This window comes from Homalodisca vitripennis, unplaced genomic scaffold, assembly GCF_021130785.1.
Source record: "Homalodisca vitripennis isolate AUS2020 unplaced genomic scaffold, UT_GWSS_2.1 ScUCBcl_9489;HRSCAF=18003, whole genome shotgun sequence".
NCBI classification, from domain to species: Eukaryota; Metazoa; Arthropoda; class Insecta; order Hemiptera; family Cicadellidae; genus Homalodisca; species Homalodisca vitripennis.
The window spans coordinates 37136-44562 of record NW_025785638.1 but is presented as its reverse complement, the minus strand read 5'-3'; positions in this window follow the sequence as shown (position 1 = coordinate 44562).

Below are 7427 nucleotides of genomic sequence, written 5' to 3'. Positions count from 1 at the left end.
CAAAAAGTACTTGCTTCTTCCGCCGGGGTCGAACCCGGATCTCTCACTTTGCCGGGTGAATGTTAAATATATATATATTAATATATCATATAATATATATATATAGTAATATATATATATATACCAAATATATATATAGAACAACCATAAAACTGTGAATAGACGAAAGTTTGAAATGTGAAGAAGAGTGGAAATAATGCTAAATGTCTTGACAATGTTTTCAGTGCACCTTTTAGTGTAGTGTAAGAGTTGTAGTACCTTTCTTAGCTTACCGAAATCAATAAATACTGATATAATAAACTAAACGAATGAGGAAAGATGTGTCAAAATAATTCATGTGGCAAGATATCTCAAGAACTATTCGATCTTTACACCTTTCCCTTTGCATAAAACTTCATTTTTACATAGACAAGAATGAAGAATTTTGCTGAGTATCATTGTATCCTATTACTCAGTAGGTCATTTATGCCTCTTTATTACATTATGGTTGAATGTAAAATTCGAATCGTCTGTCAGACTATCTTTCCGCAGTATATATCGGGAATTGAATGAGCTACAGGCTTAACAGTTTTGCTTGCAACCTCAACAAAGACTGTTTCCCCACGCTCGGTATATCGTATTCAATATTTTATTACTCAAAACACATTTACTTTCATGAGTTTTGATCATAAAAGTCTATCAGACACCAGAATGGATAGTAATGACAAACACATTTTCTTTACTGACAGTTAATTAGTGAATAGCCCTTTTTAGAAGTACGATGTAATAAACCAGTAGTTAAGGACTATGCAGCAATAATATTTTTATGCGCAACCACAATTTTATCACCGTGCCGTCTGCATGTATAAATAAACAGACGTTAAACCAATGAGAAGTCGGAGGATTAATGAACCTATAAAGGACTGACTATAAGATCCTGTTGCACAGGGCGACCTTTATTTTGTACTCTTCCTCGCCATAAGTTAATCCCGGCTTACTAGATTTTTGCATTATTAAAAAGTTTTAAGCCATCTACTAATTCATTTTTCCACGTAGCATTTTTAGTTGCGAAATTTATAGTTCCAACATCACATGATCGCGATCTTTATTGAGACATATGAGTTGTGACAAATTATCTAATAGCAACCAGTCTCATGGTAGTGTTAGGAAAATAATAGTTCTTTCCAGCAGCAATATCTCACCTCACAAAATTGCGTGATGGGTAACACTGGCTTATTCTGCAGTCCTCCCACATCAACTTGAAGTATTAGTATTATTGCTTTTGCTTGCAACCTGATTTCGCTATGCTTTTCCAGTAGTATAAAATCAAATAATATTCCGAATTGTTAAGAGATTGTGTTAAGATACAGATTGAGCTTTCAAAATAAAACATTCAAATGGATGTTTTACATAGTGATGGGTATAACGTTGGAGATCTACAGTCAATAATGTCAAAAAAAATTTTCTGAATTCCATATTATTGGTGTTTTTATTGCTATAGGGTCTTTTTTGCGAGAAATTATATACAAAGTTTTTCAACACAATCACTTCGTCTGGATATAAACGGTAATTATCAGTATATTGTATCTGTAGGTGACGTTTCTGTGTCATTATTTTCATACTAATTAGCAGATTAAAATAACAGGGCCTCTGTATATGCCGTCTCAAGGTCTATTTTAAGAACTTAACTATAGATGCACCTTCAGAAATTGGTATTTTAATTCAAACTGAATCGTTTGATTTTGCTATAATAATTCCATACGTCAGTCGGCATAACCTACACATTGCAATAATAATAAGTTAAATATACTTAACTACAAGAAGTCTGTATACTTAGAAACGCTCTAATAAAAAGACATTTTTATTTATTTATTTAATACACCAATGACACCAATTAATGAGTTATTTTTATGAATTATTAATGAGAAGTATAATGTAAATTCCTTCTCAAGTATGGACTTTGAAACTCATGTACGTACCTTTATTGGGTACTTACATATTAAATTCTACCACATTTCTTTAGATATTTTTACTAGTTATACGTATTTTACACACACACACACACACACACGTGTATATATTATATATATATATATATATATATATATATATATAAATATATTTATATATATCAATACAGGGTGTAAATTAAGTCCTGATACGCCTTGATATAATCCATGAACTAACACGCAAAGAAAAATCTTTAGGGACAATGGCAATGTTTTCCGCATATCAAAACAATGCATGCATTGTATCTTTCTATAAGACTTTGAGATGCCCAGATTATCCCTTAACTTATCATCAAATATTTTTTAGTTTGGATAGTTTTTTAAGAGGTGTCTTAGACACTTTCCAATTGCCATTACAATGGAATATTGCCATTAGCAATGCGTTATTTGCTCATACCTTTTGCTAGGAACGTCGTAGAGGTTGTCTTCGTGTCGTTTTTATTGAATAGAACTTTTGATAAAATAAAATTACATGTTACAAGATAGGGGTTTTAATTTGAAACTTTTAGATTTTATTACGAGAATGAAATAAGTACTTAATATAAGTTTTATTTCTATTTCAACCTAGAACTTATCATAAGGGGGAAAATTGCTATGACTAGAAACATAATAGCAATATATTTCATTGGAGTATAACGATAGTTATAAGAGCTACATTGATTGCAAGCTACAAATATTCTGGTTATAATATTGTAGATGATCATATTAGTAAGTTACTCAACTTGGGTTGCTATAAATTTGATGTTATTGTTATGTACACGTTTCGTACTAGTTAACACTAGATAACTTGTTTTGTGGTTGTATTAGAGGATTATAATGAAATGAACTAGCAAGTACTGTAGAGGCACATGAAAACCCACAACATAGGCCCTAGCTTGAATATTTTATAAAGCAGTTTGATACTTGGTCCTATCTAAGTCTGTGTGAGTGCTCGTGATTACCTTATCAAAGTTTCATCAACACTTCCATTACGAAATAAACAAACCTCAATTCCTTTGTACCGACAATGCTAAGCTTGGTAACACTGTTTTATCTTAAAAAGTGCAGGGAAATCTGTAGAATAATTCTGGAAAATTTTTATTAGTTGAATAGTTTAGTTACTTTAAAACAGAAGCTTATTTGTTGTCCTTTTAATGGTACATTTCTTCTAAAATTGTGAGGTACATATTATATTTATTATAAATCTTTTATTTTCAAATAGCATTCTGCCAACCTAGTTTTACCTTTTCTCAGGAATCTTTTCAAGCTAACGGTTTAACACCAATTGTCATGGTGCAAATCAAAGATTTATAATTTCAGATAAGAAGTATATTCCAAACCCTGTACCTAAGTCTATATTGCTGCAAATAAAAACTATGTTTAAGAACTTTGTTGGAATGATAGGTGGAGAGTTGGATACAATTATTTCATTTTAAATGTGTTGCTCTGGGAAAAAGCACAAACATATTATGACATTTCGCGGTAATGATGCCAGTATTTTAGTAGTTAGTCTTAATAATTGGACAAAATAGAGTTTATTAGATGGCCAAAAAGCAGATTTAAAATATTCAAAGAATACAAATTGGTAAATTTTTTAGTGCTTAATATATTTACATCAAAATATCCTACAAGAATTTAAAAATTAAAAGTATATTATGAATCCTATATCTATTTCTTACAGGATTGTCTTGGAAAGCATAGCTGCGTATGATATAGAAAGTGTTGATTCAAACAGCTTGTTAGGATCAGGTAATGATCATTTGAGAGTTGTTGTATAACACGTTACGTAAAAATCGTTCGTTCGATCTCGCAAGGAATAGAGAAAATATATTGTAAAGATGTAGCAGAGCTTGATTCAAATATTCCCTCGGGTTAGTCGGTAGTAAGGTACATTTCACAAGTGACTGATATCTTTAAATTCCAATTTTCTCACTTTACTGGTGGCACGAGAACGTGGGGAAGTTGACAAGTCTATATATTTATAAAACTTCGAAGCATTAAGAAACTAATTATTTTTAAAATTTGCAGGAAAAAATTTGGAAAAATCAAATATTCAAAATTATATTTATAACATTTAATGAACAGCCAACATATTTAAACCATATTGGTAGAGAATATTACATTGTTGAAGAACTTATTTAATTAATATGTAAGTACTATCTTACTGTCAAAGTTAGATTGATTCGATAAAAAATGAGGGGAACTTTATTCAACATAAAGTTTGCAATATTAATGAGAACCACTAAAAACTTTACGACATATCTTAACGCACCTAAATACAAAAAATATCTAAAAATTATATTGGAAATAAAACACGCTTTTATTTTTTACTGAAATTCCAAACTTTTACATAGCCGCCTAGAAAATCTTGAAATTGAAAATATAAAAAGTGCTAAAATTTGTTAAATGTGTTAAATAATTGATTTATTACTACTTAATGTCGAGTTATACTTCTCGAAACTCTGTATTGGTTAAACCTGAGTAACGAATTCATCCAAGTTGTGTAGTGTGTATTAATACTGTCTTCGTATCAAATTTATTACTTGGTTTTACACTTCAGTCCACAATTCAAACTTCTAGCAAATATCAAGAAAGTCGCAAAGTGGAGAGAATGTGTTATTTAAGAACTCAACAGCCAAAACTTGAAAGTTATGTAAAATGAAAATTGAAGCATCAATTGAAATACCAATTTGCAACAAAATTAACTCAACGAATCAACAATAAAATAGTGGTTTATTTTTCAATCGATGAAAACTAATGGAAGGGTTGGATATTATACTAGCTCAATCTTAATACTAGTTAGCCTATACTATACTGATACGAGCCTGGTCAGCAGACAGATTAATGGGGTATGGACATACGATCATCAATTTCTAGCAATTATCTAAATCAATACATAGCTTCAGGTGTCAAATCACTACTCAATCTAGGCCATTTACACAGTGCAATTTTATTGAAATGAAAATAATAAATCATATTACGTAACATATGTAATAGTTTTCAATAAGATATTAACTATAAGATCTTTAAATAACCCTAAGATTTTTGAAAAACTTATTGCTGATGATCTAGGAATTGAATATATTTAAGCATAAAAGTATACTTTGAAAAGGATGGCGTGCAGACCGAAGAATCTGATATTTACTTGGCGTGACCTCCTCCCTCGCCAATCACCTCTGGCAGCCTAACACTGTTACTACATTCCAGACGTAGGCCTACTTTCTGAATTCGATTATAGTTTCTAGCGTGACCTCCTCCCTCGCCAATCACCTCTGGCAGCCTAAGACTGTTACTACATTTCAGACGTAGACCTACTTTCTGAATTCGATTATAGTTTCTAGCGTGACCTCCTCCCTCGCCAATCACCTCTGGCAGCCTAACACTGTTACTACATTCCAGACGTAGGCCTACTTTCTGAATTCGATTATAGTTTCTCTAGCGTGATCTCCTCCCTCGCCAATCGCCCCTGGCAGCCTAACACTGTTACTACATTCCAGACGTAGACATACTTTCTGAATTTAATTATACTTTCTAGCGTGATCTGCATTCTCGCCAGTCACCTCTGGCAGCCTAAAACTGTTACTACATTCCAGACGTAGCCCTACTTACTGAATTCGATTATAGTTTCTAGCGTAAGCTCTTCCCTCGCCAATCACCTCTGGCAGCCTAACACTGTTACTACATTCCAGACGTAGACCTACTTTCTGAATTCGATTATACTTATACAGTCACCTCTAGCAGCCTAGTTACTACATTCCAGACGTAGACCTACTTTCTGAATTCGATTATACTTTCTAGCGTGACCTGCCCTCTTGTCAGTCACCTCTGGCAGGATAACACTGTTACTAAATTCCAAACGTAGACCTACCTTCTGAATTCGATTATACTTTATAGCGTGATCTGCCCTCTTGTCAGTCACCTCTGGCAGGATAACACTGTTACTACATTCCAAACGTAGACCTACTTTCTGAATTCGATTATAGTTTCTAGCGTGACCTCCTCCCTCGCCAATCACCTCTGGCAGCCTAACACTGTTACTACATTCCAGACGTAGGCCTACTTTCTGAATTCGATTATACTTTCTAGCGTAATCTGCCCCCTCACCAATCACTTCTGGCAGCCTAACACTGTTACTATATTCCAGAAGTAAACCTACTTTCTGAATCTGAGGAAACTTTCTAGCGTGATCTGCTCCCTCGCCAATCACTTCTGGCAGCCTAAAACTGTTCCTATATTACAGAAGTAGAGCTACTTACTTTCTGGATTCTATTATACGTTTTGGCGAGACCTGCTCTCCAATAATCTCGGGCATCTTAACACTGTTATTATATTCCAGAAGTAGATCAACTTGCTATTTGAATTTCATTATATTTTCTATCGTGACCAACTCCTTCGATAATCACGTCTGGTAGCATAACACTGTCACTATCTACCATACGTATATATATATATAATCACTTTCTGATTTTGACTATAGTGTATATCCTGCATATTGTGAAGATATCAAGTTCAGTGTTATATTTTCAATCTAATGAGTAAATATTTACAGTTGGTATCGAATTATGTAGAGAATTAAAATGTATTTTTAATGAGCTTACGTAAATTTATTTTACTCATAATAACTGACGTGTTGTTACACACAAATATTCTAGAGACATTTCCATCTCTTTTTGGAACCCCAATCCTATTTTATAATATTCCAAATGTTTTATCATATCGATAATGTACTTAATGTTTTTTTTTATTTAAACGCTTGAATATAAATAGTTTAAAAAATGAGTAACACAATACAACAGATTTAATAATTTACATTGATTCTACGAAGTAAGGATAATGTAAGACGGATAGATTTACAAGAGTGAGGTGGAGTACACAAAAAGATTAATTATGTGGAGACATGGGATTGGTGTATTATCAAAAGGGGAAAAGAATAGGGATTGCTGAGTTTCCGAGATCGCTGATCACGTAGCTGTCAAAGACATTACAGATGCGGTGACGTCGAGGGTTGAAGCGGTAAGACAATTATTATAGACTGGTTTAACCGATTTTTATTATATCAAAATAGTACAAGCATGTAGAATCTTTATCTGAAAAAACATTATAACATATATAGCTGTTATTGTAAAGTATAATACAAAACACAGGAAGTAAAGACATCGTGATTGGTACAGTTATTACATTACTCAAGGCATTTTCCAATTAACTTGAATGACCGTAAGAAATTTCCCCATTGAGTTTTTAAGCAACGTTTCACTCGAACGTCAAACTAACGAGTTCTGGATACATAATAGGACGCGTAGGTAGGAATTACTTCTACTGGCTATAAATGGTCACAATGATGATCAAATATATGCTCATTATTACGAAATTAGTACGAGTGATGTACCATTTGAAAGCAATATTGAACTTCCCTTGTAGCACTGAAGCAGAACATCTAATACGGTTTCCTCTAATCACTAA